General features: G+C 36.8%; 1 protein-coding gene across 6 annotated transcripts in view; it reads left to right on the forward strand.

Moving 5' to 3' along the window:
* The first annotated feature begins 1046 nt into the window (after nucleotides 1–1046).
* LOC141945317 (sodium channel protein type 1 subunit alpha) overlaps nucleotides 1047–13561 on the forward strand; it is a 102603-nt gene continuing 90088 nt past the window's right edge. For 4 of the 6 annotated variants that reach the window (XM_074873321.1, XM_074873323.1, XM_074873318.1 and 1 more), the window contains exons 1-2: nucleotides 1047–1404; nucleotides 9161–9240. The gene's annotated coding sequence lies outside the window, so the exon portion shown is untranslated. Of the gene's footprint in view, nucleotides 1405–8118; nucleotides 8502–9160; nucleotides 9241–13561 lie in introns of those variants that run through there. The other 2 variants (XM_074873319.1, XM_074873320.1) reach the window with 2 other exon arrangements.

Genomic DNA, 13561 nt, shown 5'->3' on the forward strand with positions numbered 1-13561 from the left:
AGGATTTTAACTTGGCAAGTTTCAGAGCTGTATTGAAAATTAAGTGCATTATTTCACTCATTCACCCAAACCCATTTAATTTAAACAACAACCATCAAATATGACAGTACTTTCATAAAATAAAGCATAAATATTACTACATTATACTTTTTTTATCTCTCAGTTACTATATTCATTATCAAGTGATATTGATCGGTGACATTAGGAATTTGTGTCCAGTGGCAATTACTCTTGATCATGCCTAATCAAGCTGTCTCAAATATAACTAGAAAACTTAGAAAACTATGTCCCATCTTAGTGAAACCCTTGCTTTCTTTTTTAAGGAGAAACTGTATCACTCAAAATACGCTTTCAAGAATAATTTGTATAAGCATTATGAGTATTTAAGGCTCTTTACTTACTATTCAAATATTCAAATGAAATAAAATATCGAATACAGATTATATGCAGTGATTTTAGTTAATATAAAGCTGCTTTTTGTAAACAACAAGGTTGTGTAAGTTTCTGCTGGCTAAGCCTGGATACTTGTTTCTCCTCTTATGCCCTCCACAGAGGAAGTGCTGATATGACCCAAACAATAATAAACTAAGAAATATCCCAAAGCTTCTCTCAAAAAAATAGCAAAGAAATACAAGAAATGACTATAAACATCTTCACAACCAGGAATGTATCTTTCCCATCGTTTTCTTGAAAATACCAGAATCTCTGTAATACAAGAACTTTAACCTCTGTAACACCAGGTAAAACAGGTAACAAATGGTTATTTTTCCAGAAAGCAACTTGCATGCAGTAAGATTTATTTAAAGGAATAGCACTTCCCTTTGGAAATTAATCCCACTATTTTATCTTATACCATTGCTTTTCTTCTACTCACCACAATGAGTAATATATAGACAAATGTATGCAGCAGCAGTCTGTGTCTCTTCTTCCTTATTGTGCCTTGCTGTTGCTCTCCTATTAGCTGTAGCTGTGCAGTCGTCTAGACACAGTGTGACAGGAACTCGATTACCTTGATAGCAGGTACAGATGCAGCTTTAGCACTTGCTGTCTGCCTCACGTTTGTAACACCCTTGCTCCTTCCGGTCACTTGTTCCAGGGGAGGAATGACAGCAGCATTTCTGAGCTGTTCTTGTGTTTTCTCCCAGAACACTCAGGGAAAGCAGACTTCGTGATCTCCATGCTAACTACCAGCCTGCCGCTGCCAGTTCTCCCTACTTCTGCCAGTGATGACATTCAGCTCGCTCCTCCACACAGGATACAGCACTGATTCCTCATTATGTAAGGCAGTCTAGGTCAAGTGTAGGAGAGGCACTGCTGGCCTGAGCAAGCTAGTGGATTGCTCCCTCAGCTTCATGCTTCATGGGGTCTGGAAGCTGGATCCTGATCTTTGCTACATCTTCTCGGGTAAATGTTTTTGCATGATTTAAATGGTTACTGTGCTGTTTTTCTATGCAGATAGCTGTCAGCCATGCTGTGAATTGCAGAGAGAATTTGCTGGGTGAAACCGGCTCTGTCAGCATGATTGGATTAACAGAGTAGTAGTTCTTTTAGGCATCTTCAGCTTTAAGACACTTTACAAATAAATAAATCATAAATTGGGTTTGTTTAACAAACATCTTTTCTAACCTTATGGGGATTATTGTTAATTTGACTGATGAAGCAGTGAATGAAATCCATTTGCTAGAAGGTGGTGTGGGAAAGCATTATTGGATATAGCTATTAGCTCTGAGAGGTTTACTGCAGTTTCTGGCTGTTGCATTGGTTTAGCCTTGCAAATTACAAATATGCTTCTTTTATTAAACAAAACAAAACAAATGTATTTGATTTTCTGGCACTCTTTGGTTATTTGTTGAAGTAGCAATTAAATCCAGGATGCTATTTTCTATTTACTGCATGAATGCATGAATCTATATGCTTCTGAAATATGTAAGGTGAATACTGCAGATAGAAGTACATTTAGTGACTGCTCTGCAGAATGCCAGAACAGTACTTGTTAGCTAGATTTATATTAGAAGGTAGCTTTTTTTCAAGCATCATGTAGAATTCAAAGACTTTTTTTGTATTTACACCCTGATGAAAATCAGTCCGTAAAAAAACATAGAACAGATTTGTCCTCAAACTAATTATACATACTGAGTATTGTCAGGTGCTGGAACGTCTGAATGCAGCAGAAGAGGCCCTGGAAAGTAACAGCATAACACTGATACTGCAGTATCGTGTAGGGAATTTCAACAAGGCTAGCTTGCTTGCTAGGGACAATTACTACATAATAAATTTGAAAATATTTTTAATGCATTTGAGAAATTAATGAGAAAACTTGTGTTTATGTACAGTACCTTGGACAGCAACTTTTTTCTTTCCCGGTGCTGTGGAGTCTACCTCATGGGAGTTAGCAATTTGTAAAAATTAAATAATACGAATTTAAGATATATTAATGAATTCCAAAATCCCCCAAAAGGGGAATTTATAGTAAAAATACCTGAGAGACACTTTGGTCAGCATTGTATGAACAAGTTATATTTAACAGCTTACTACCAAGATTTCTTTTAATATATTAACTTAAAGGTAGTGATGTTTGTATTGAATTATGTTAATGAGTGTCAAAACAGATAATTAAAAATGAAAAATTATTGTCTATGGACAATATGGCATTTACTGAATTTTCATGTCTAATAGGTAATTGCTCACTCTGAGAATAAATACCAAGGTCCCTTTCTTAAATCAAAATAAACTTGACTATTAATATAAGATTGTGTATTAATATCATGTTAAAACTAATTTTGATAAGGAAAGTGGAAGTCCTTTAAATGTGTTTTTCTGCCCACCAGAAACTAGTGGATCTTTACACTGTTCTAGAAATAACGGATAGAATTTAATTTCAACACTTGTTTGTAAGTGAGGTGAATTGTTTTATCATTTTCTTACCATCTTTAAAAGCTCTCATTCTCTGGAAAAGAACTGTTAAGCAGTCAGTTGTCTCTTCATCATGGTCTTATCTTACCAGTTACTAAATTACTTTTTTTTCTTTTTAATGACAGTCATGTAGTTCTATGCTGTGATTTAGTAGAAATACCAGGCTGGTGCCTTCATTACATTGTGAAAGAAGTTAGCTTCAAGAAAATGTAACTCATTTTTGGTATCTTGAAAATACCTCTGTTGCAATGCAGAATATTGCATTGAGTAATATTTTATAGATATCATTTTTATACTTCAGAATACAGAAGTATGTCTTGCAAACCAACTCTTAAAATAATAGCATGGTATAGGAACTTAGAACAAAATTGCTAGGTACTACGCAATATTGTAATGATGTACTTCAGATTCTTTGTTTCTTGCTTCCTGAAGTGTTCTAAATTAGTTATGCTATTATATATGAGTACACTGTGTTCCCTCCCATTTCAAGTGTGGGTGCTTGAAGTATTTTCTTACAGGCATAAGGAGTATTAATAACCTATCTATTCAATTAGAAGAAAAAAAGAAGACTTATTGTCTTCAAATGTATGGTGGTTTTCTGGAAGTGTTATTTTTATTTTTTGTGTCATGGTTCATAGCAGGGCACACAGAGTACTTCTCAACATAACAAGCTGTTACAAAGTGTTAGAATATGGTGTTTCTTATGTGTGTTTATATATCCTATATTCTGGTATATCACTTTGGGTCTGAGAAATTTTATCCGAGCTTCAAGGTATGTTTCGAACCCACTACAATGCAGGATATGGACCATTAGTGGTCAGTGCCTCCTCCTGGTATTTTCCTGTGGTTTACTGGAATTGTCCAATCTATGCCTACATCAGTAGCTTGCTTTCAATATTCTGTGTATTCTCTCACATCACAATATGCAGCTTGAGTTTCTGACAAACTTTTCTCTTCACTTTTCCTCACAGTACTAGAGTTTTCTGTAGTGCAAGGGAGTTTCTGTGCTCTTTTCATAGCTGGAAATGTCACTAAAACTGAGGAGCATGGAAACAATATGAAAGTGTGTGAATTAAATTATTTTAGAATAATGTGTTTAGCACAAACAATGGGGAGACCAGTTTTTGTTATCCATAACATAAGCAAAATATAGGAGTATACATTAGACTATTAGTTTTTATAGACATTTATATCTCAGGTTTTGTCTGCCCATTTTGAGTACTTGAGATACATAGTGTGATGACAATCATATGCTAAATTAGTGCTAAATTGAAAAAGAAAGACTACAAACATCTGTGGTTTAGTTTATTTCATGTAACATCTAAATGTAAGACTGTAATAGTATAATTCACAAGTTTTCCCAGTAAGTTTCGTCTCACAAATGCAGATCTTTCACCGTCCAGAACTGCCAACTTTTATTTGCATCTAGTGTAGAAAGACATTCCAAAAGTGACAAAAATGTATTGCTGTAGAAATGGACTATATCTATTCTGAAGATACTTGTTTAGAAGCTGGCAGATGTGCTCTGTTCCTTGTGCAAAAAGTTACTCAATATTCAGAGGTTTTCCTCAGTTTTCATTGAAACTGGTTGGTTGCAATCTTCTGTTCTATGTTGCTACAGTTCATGTCATTCTACATGATGACGTTCTTCCATCATTAACTGCTTGTATAGCTCTTCTGTGACTGCAGTACAATTGATTCACGAGTTTAGAAAAAGTCCCCTGGAGGGAAGGGAGATGCCATCCAGAGGGACCTTGACAGGCTGGAGAGGTGGGCCCAGGCAAACCTCATGAAGTTCAACAAGGCCAAGTGCAAGGACCTGCACATGGGTCAAGGCAATTACAAACCCAAATACAGGCTGGATGATGAGTGGATTGAGAGCAGCCCTGCAGAGAAGGACTTGGGGGTATTAGTGGATAGAAAACTGACTACGAGCCAGCAATGTGCACTCGCAGCCCAAACCCAACCATATACTGGGCTGCATCAAGAGAAGTGTGGCCAGCAGGTCGAGGGAGGGGATTCTCTCCCTCTACTCCGCCCTTGTGAGACCCCACCCGGAGTTGTTCAGCGTAGAGAAGAGAAGGCTCTGGGCAGACCTTATAGCAGTCTTCCAGTACTTAAAGGGGGCTACAGGAAAGATGAGAAGGGACCCTTTATGAGGGAGTGTAGTGATAGGATGAGGGGTAACAGTTTTAAACTGAAAGAGGGTAGATTTAGATTAGATATAAGGAAGAAATTTAATGTGAGGGTGCTGAGACACTGGAACAGTCTGACACTGGACAGAACATGTCTCTGCCCATGGCAGGGGTGTTGAAACTAGATGATCTTTAAGGTCCCAGTCCCTTCCAACCCAGCTCATTCTATGATTATCATGTTCACCTGCTTGTCCATGAAGGGTCTTGGATGGCTCATTACTTATATATTAGATGAATTACTCCGATACCTGTTTTCCACACCCACTGCAATTCACAGAACTCATTCCTAGAACACTAGAAAGAGATACGGTAAAGAATCAAGGGAGGTTTTCTAATGTTTTGATAAATAAAATGTACCTTAGACACTGTCACTAAATATATATATATATACACTGCTCTTAACACTCTATTCATTGTGTATGTAGACCACACTCTTCTTCATTGTTGCTTGCATGGTTTACTGCCGTGGCTGAACACCTAAGCTTCTAAGGCTGATTTTAAAGGTTTCTCTAGATTGTACAGAACTCTAATATTTGCAGCAAAAATACTGAAACAATAGTGACAAAAAGAACTACATTCTCTTTTTCTCTGGCTGAAGTTCATTATAGGTCCCTTTTCAGAAAGGGAACTGTGCTGCAGAGGATCACTAGAGAGGGATTCCAGGTGAATCCTTTCATGTGCTGAAGAAGACCAGAATCTCCCAGTACCTGGTGATCACTCGGGTGGGCAGTTTGTGGCACTTGAGCCAAAAGCTTACTGTGCTGTTCTCCAGTGCTCTTAAACATATGCACAGTATTCCTGAGGCAGAACCAAGAGTAGGACTGGTCAACATTTGTACAAGGGCGAGTGAACAACAAATCTCCATTGATGCAAATTTATCAGGTCTGCAGAACCTGAAATCTGCAAGATTGCAAGCTCAAGGATGCAGTGGAAGTTTGCCTGGCCACTCTGTCCTTGCTGTGCAAGGTATGGAGGTGCTCTCCTTCGGGCCTGTTGGATGGTGGCTTCAGCCCATGCCCATTAAGATGATTGCTTCTTGGGCACCTGCAGGAAGAAGTGGTCAAAACTTTGCGAAGTAAATGCAATGAGTATCCTAGACTTGCTTGGTTTTAAAAATTATTTTACTAGGTATTAGCAGTGTCCTATTTGTTTAGAGAAAGTAAAAAAGGCAAGTTGGATTTTGCGGGGGAAAGGGAAAGGAAACAATATTTTATTTACTGACTTTCCATTTATCTTAGAGTTGGAGCAACTGTGATTGAGAAATCTGTACCTTTTTTGTTTTCTGCAATTGTGGTGCAATGTATAAGTTGAAAACATCAAAAATATAAGAATTCACGGGATGTAGCTCTTTATCAGTTGGAAAAAAGTTGCTATTGTGTTGATAAAGACTTCTCTCTCAAATCCCATATCAGATGATGGTCTGGTTCAGGGAGCCACCAAAGGAGCTTATTAAGATAACCACAAACCCTATCAATTTTCCTGACACTGTAGGCTGGTGGAGCTGAACTTGAGCACCTGGTTATACCAGTGTGACCAGTGAAAGCTGAGTCATGAGAAATTCTGCTTAAAAAAAAGCTTTCTGTTAATGAAACTTGCAGATTTCCTAAATATTTAGGAAATCTCTTGCTGTGTTCTTTTAATCACTGTAATATTTACAGAGAAAATATTTTAAAATTTATGAGATTAGACTTCATTGTTAGAACAATTGTTCATAACATTCTGTATTGATAAATGCTTGAAAATTGGGTATTATACTGAGAGATTCCAAGTGCTTGTTGTGAAGGGCCAAGTATGTCAGGCCACCACTGGGAGGTAGAGATATTCAGCTTCACATAGCTTGGATTCAAGCAAAATTTAAGCAGTCAAAAACTCATGATGTAAAAATTAAAAAAGAACATATCAGAACACTACTGGGATTAACTCTAGGGGATCAAATTCATTATAGTTGCCTGGGGTCACTGACTCACAGGTTAACATGTTAAGTATCTGTTATAGATGACAACCTTATTTCAAACACGTATTAATTAGGTTTATTTTCTTTTGTCTTTACATGTCAAAATTGTATTACAGAATGGAAGAAATGCAGTATTATTTTTGGTCCTTCTTCCATGCACCTCTCATCTTCCTAATCACTATCCCCTTCCTTTCCTATCATAGTGCCTCCTGCCCCCTGGCATGGCTGAAACCAGGGTTTGCAAAAGTGTTTGCTGGTGGCCATCCCAGTTCCACTTATCTTTTTTTCTTTTTTTGTCAAGAAAACAAAATGAGAAACACATAATGCTGTCTGATTTAGCTCTAACTGAGGCTGATCCAGTGCAGCTGGAGTTTGTTGTATTAGCAGTTACTGTTACTTAGCAGTCTGAATTTTAAAAAGGAACATTTTTTGTCTAGGTTCTAGATTTGGCTGCGCAGCTGTCATTTGAATACACGGGAATGTATAGATCTGACGCGGCGGTCATGCACCAGGCTGTGTGATTGGCAATGCAGTCTGCAATAGTTGGACATGTCATATGACTCTGGTACAGGAACCCAGGAACCTTTTTTTCTTTTTGGTGATTGTGAACCCATGACTGAAGATGTTGAATCGACCCCCACTACACAGTGGGAAGGCGTAAAACAAGACAGAGGACAGGTACCATTTAGTTGTGGTGTGCCAGGGGCTGACCTGGAAAGGTTTCTGGTGTTCTCATAACAGACCACCATTACCCAAACTATTTCCTTCTCATGTTTCAGAGACAAGTAATTAAAAGAAAATAAAAATTAATGAAAATTTTTACTCATTTAACACTGGATAAAGAAATCTACTTCTCAACACAACCCCTGCCCTTTTTTCCTTGCTGAAGAAAAATGGGGCTGTAGATTTTCAGACTTGTTTAAGTCAGAAAATCTTTTAAAAAGCAATCTTTTACAGCCGGTTTATTTCTTTTGCCGGTAGATGGGGCTGTCCTTTAAGGTGATGGCTTGGCATCTTCCCCCCCCCCCCCCCCCCCCCCCCCCCCGCTTTTTTCTTTCTTTTTTCACCCTCCTCTCTGTCTGTCTTCATTGTCCTCCCATCCTCCTTCTTTTTTCCTTTTTTTTTCTTTTTTCTTTTCTTTTTCTTTTTTTTTTTTTTTTCTTCCCCCTGCTATTTGCTGATTTGTATTTTGTACACTCACAGAGTGAGCCTCAGAAGAGGAAGCCGAGAATGAAGCAGAGAGGATACTGCAGAGGTCGTTTGCTTTTTTTTTTTTTTCCCAATGAGAATGCAGTAATCTATAAATACTTGGTAATCTTTTGGAACTGGGAATCTGAACAAGTTTATTAGAGAGCATTTGCAGCATTTCTTCATCACTATCTCTTGGGTTTTTTATTTTTGGTTTCCTCATAATGCATTTGAAATTCATGTTTTATCAGGTAAGCCAGCAGGATGATAAATCCTAGACTTTAGTTCATCTTTGTGAGCTGTCCGCATGGGGTTCTCCCCCACCCCCCCTTCTTTTTTTCTTTTTTTTTTATAATTTCTGAATGTTTGCTTTGTAGTTATTGTTAAGCATATAATTAAGGAGAAAATCCAGTTTTGGTGTTTTTAAAAATGTTTCCAAAGCTGCAGTCTTTTTGGCAGCACAATGTTTTGTTACAAGATGAATTTCACTGGCCTTATACTTTTGGGTGTTTGCCAGTGTGTCGGGGGGGGTGTATTTAAATTATTATTCAAGATTTTTCCTCTGAACTGTTTAGAAGTTAACAGAGGTCATGTTGTTCCTTCACATGGAAAACATATTAAGGGTGAAAGCAAACGATGTCAAAATCCTAGCACTGTAGGAGTGTACAGTTTTCCTTCCCATAGAGAAGCTCTGCTTAAAGGCTAAATGCTTCACACAGATGTTTGAGGTTTACCAAAGGAAGAAAGGAGTCCCTCCTCTTTTTTCTCTCTATCTCCCTCTGCCCTTAGACTTTCTGATCAGGTACACTGCTAGAAGCTCTTACTTTCATTTACATACTGATAAGGACTGTTTGTTAAACTGCAGATATAACTCGGTTCATAATCTGAACCGTCTTGCTTTTTCAAACAGCACAAGAAATTTGCCAGGTGGACATCAAGCTCTTTCAGCATCTTTTCTAAAATGGATTTCTTCTCTGCTGCTTGTCTGAGGTATGTGCTTAAAAGACTCCCACTAAACTAATTTACCTGGGATTGGGCTGTCTGTTCAACCCATCCGCCCTTCATCCCCACTTTGAAAAAGTTGTTGCTCATTCTGCAGTATTTGAAAATGGATTGGTGTTTTTCTATCACTGTTGAAAGCCTGTTCAATTGTACTTATTCCAGAAATGCTTATTTTGTGGTTATGGTGTCAAACTCCTGAGATGTATTGGTTGATATTAGTGTTGCATTCTTGAAGTGCACCTACATTTCTATTGTGTTTGTCAGGCTTGACCTATGTGTTAATATAAAGTACAAAGGAAAAAAGACTGTGCTAAAAATGACTCTGAGAATCTAATGTGAAACAATAACAGGATGATTACTGCCAAGACCAACACCCTGTTAGTTTATTCTGTTGACCCTAGTTTGTGTGATCTTGAATATTTGCTGAAGTATTTAGACACAGGAAAGCATGTTAAAGACAGGCAGCCTTAAACTTATTGTCCCCAGTTTGCCAGGCATTCACAGAAAATTTTCATTATTTTAAAGAAAGTATCAATGATGAGAGGGGTGGAAAGTAAGAGCTTTAGCCTGCCACAAGGGATGTCCAGCTTTTATTGCATAAGGCACAGTATAATCAGTAAAATTCTAGGGAAATTCTAGGAAAACAACAGCAATTTGCATAGTATCTTGTACCAGAAATAAATAATTTTTAAAATCTGACTATAATGACTTACAGAAAAATTATATAGACAGTTTGAAATGATACTTTATACCAGGGGCGAGGGTAGTTTATTATTGATCACGGAAATCTACATTAAAATTGTCGTATTATCACCTAAACTTGCTTTGAAGTTTCAGAAGCTGTACATGTCAACAACTGAGATAGTTGGGAAGCTAAAATAAATGACAGGTTATTTCATTCTTAAAATGAAGGCAGTCTTGAACTAGAAAACCTTCAGAATGTCTATGAATATGACTCTTCTCTTCAATGTACTATCCCAATGCCAAGCACTTTAAAGGGCAGATGGCTGTTGACTTTTAAGGATGGCATCACTGCTACTACCCATATTACACTACATCCTTCCAACATGTGAATTCTACTGTAAGAGTTTTGTACATTAATGACAGAATCAGATATATTTAGAGGACAAAACCACAAAGCTTAGCATTGGATTTTGTCCCTTAAATGGTGTTTTACTGATACTTCTCTATTGGTTTTGGCTACCTTAAATTCAAGAACTGCTATTAAACAAATATGAAGGTTTCCCTGCTCTTGGTTATGAGAAATATTCTGGCAGTAATTGGGAGAGGTGGGTACTTCTTTGCAAACTTCTGAAAAGAGGCAGAAATCTTGCTCGAATTTGTGTGTGTGTGTGTATTTAGAACAGTGATACTCTTCTGGATGAATGTCTTTTCTTTCATTTTACTAATTTTCTGAACTCCAGTACCAACTCATCTCTGGGAAAACATATTTGGTCTTTGGGCTAAAGATCATGAAGAGATTTGTTGGTTCTCTTCCAATAACTGGAACATATTCTACCTTCTTTTTCTCCATTGAAAATAGCTGGTATATATAGGAGGCAGTGGGATTCCACAAGAGAGCTGTATTTGACCTGCAGACTTTCTGTTGATGCCAAAATGAAGACAAACTAAATGAAAAATTGAATGTATATTCACACTTGTAAACTGAGAAAAACAATGTTATGCCATCAGTAAGACATACTAGATAAAGGATACCATTAGGCTTTTTTTAGCATAATGCTTTAGAGCACTTGAGAGATCAAATTGCTCAAAGAGAAAAAAATCATAAAGCTGAAATATTCTAAAATGGAAAAAAAGGAACCTTTGTGTAAATTTTAACCATTAAAAGCTACAACTGATGTTTCTGACTGAACATAATGTTGTAGGGAGATGGGGAGTATCATGCAAGTTCTCCAAATGTTTTTCCCAAAGCTCAGTAGTTCTGGCACATGTTATTTTCATTTTCTACTTGTAGGTTTATTCTTTGTAGATTCCTATTCATGAAAACATAAAAAAGTTGGATGGAAATAACTGAAAGTTTGGTATGGGTGAAGTAATTAGTTAAATGATAAATGTAGAGTCAGAAATCATCACCCTTTCCATAGTGGGGTTAGTCCAATTTCTGTAAAATGTGCTGATCTCTTTTTATTCAATATTAGTAATATTTATTTAGAAAATCACTGTGATGTCTTACTGAATACATGAGTGTTCAGTGTTTTCAGGCTTTTTGTCTTTTGCTGACTATTGTATCATTAGTTCTGTCTCTTCCATTTCCACCAGTGTGTGTGGTTCCAGGCCCCCTTTCACACTCTTCTAATGTGCCATTTAGCTCTGACAAAAATAATTTTTTTGTGCAAAAATATTTTTTAAGTGCAAAAATATTTTGCACTTATAAAAATTCTGGGTGGCACCCTTCCCTGCCATATTAAATATCACTTGAAAAACCACATTTCTGATTCGGCCACCATGATATCTATTGCTTGCATTTATCAGCCCCAGATGCTCTCTCTTTCTTTTTGTGCTAGGAGATTCTCATTACATTTCTTTTTCTGAACGCAAATTTCCATTGCTTTCTGTCTCAGCAGTATCCAGTGCATCTCTGGCTCTATTTTAAAGTGTTTCCATCCTTCTTTTTATTAATTTCCTCTTTTTTTCACAAGTCTCTGAGATAAAAAGGACATAGATCCTCTATTTTTGGTCTCAGAAACATTCAGCTCAGTTTGTGCTTTCAGGCTTTATCCCATCTCTTGCCCTGTACCTTGGTTATTTATTTCAGTGCCTTGTAAACATGTAGCTCAATCTTTTTCATCTTTCTCCTACTCCTACAACAGATTCTCTGATTTGCTTCCAGAATTGGTTTTTTAAAATTACTTCATAATACAATTCAAAACACTGAAGAACATCCTCCTGGTAAAACAAAACACAACCAAACAAGAACTCAAATCCTGTCAAGGTCAGAAAGAAAAATTTAGCAATAGATGTAGAGGCTTGTGTGACTCAAATAGGCTTTATTTAATAGTGGTATTGGTCAAAGATGACAAAACTAAGCAGCAACTACAGTACTTTTTAACTGAGGTAATGTATCTGAAGGAAGCTTTCAAATGCTTGGTTATTTAAGTGCGTTTTAAGCCAATGACTTGACTGTGTTCCAGATGTATTTGTCTGCAATTCTTCCATCCTCTCATCCCTCCCTGGACTCCATTTTCTACGTACTCTTTAATGGCGTTTCCTTCAGAGTGAGATCTTTTATTTTCTTTAATGCTTTAAAGTGTCTAACTGTTTTGTTTCAAACTATTGTTGAATTTATTTGCCAAGGGGAAATAATGACTGAGATATTTCTGAGGCAGATGATAGGTGCTCCTCCTAGGAATGTCTCAGCAGGGCTCTTCCAGTAGCCCTGCAGGATTTCTGGAGTAGCTCTACAGATGATAACAGAAGAGGTTGGTGGATCATTAAAAGCTGATTACTGAAGATTAATTCTGTTCTTTACATCCATAGTGGGTGGGACAGGAAGACTGAAGAAATGGACTCATCCAGATGAGATACAGGGATAAATTTTCTAATAGAAAGGATAGTGAAGAACTGCAACAGAGTGTCAGAGGAATCTATGAAATTTGTCATGAAGGTCTGTAGGAAGTGGTTAGATGAAACATCTGTTGGGAAATAGGTATAGTGATCTTGCCTTGGGCAGGGAGATGAACTAGGTGGCTTCTGATCATTGTTTCCAACCCAATTTTTCTATGAGTCTACAAGAAGTAGATATCTGAGGTACAACAGACAAAGAAAAGTATATCATAAATTATACAGGGTCCAAAATAGACCTCCTAAAAACTATCTTCATTAGGCTTTTCTTAAAAGTATATAAGCATCCCCTGAAAATATTTATGCTACATATATATACTCTGCAACACTTCAAATATATCTAGAAAGAACCAAAAATATGTCCTAAAAAGTTATTTAATTTCTTAGTGTTTCTTTTAGATTAAATAGGCTTTACTGGTTAGCCATAGCGAGTATGTGAATAAAAGAGGTAGAGAAAGGATATTTGGCAAATCTGATCGATTTTTGCTTATTGTCAGGAGAATGCTATACATTTAATTTAAAAGATTTTTAAATTGATAGTAGAAAGAACTAGGACACTTCAAAATCTGATTAAATGAAGTGAGTGTTTCAGAGCCATTTCAATGTTTTTTATTTTATGTTAATATTCAGTATATTTCACAGCTGAGAAGCCCAATCTGATACATTTATTTTCTGAAATGGAAGTCTAAATAATACCAAATATATCACCTGAAATGTGCAGTGATGG

Source organism: Strix uralensis, chromosome 6 (assembly GCF_047716275.1).
Source record: "Strix uralensis isolate ZFMK-TIS-50842 chromosome 6, bStrUra1, whole genome shotgun sequence".
Taxonomy (NCBI): domain Eukaryota; kingdom Metazoa; phylum Chordata; class Aves; order Strigiformes; family Strigidae; genus Strix; species Strix uralensis.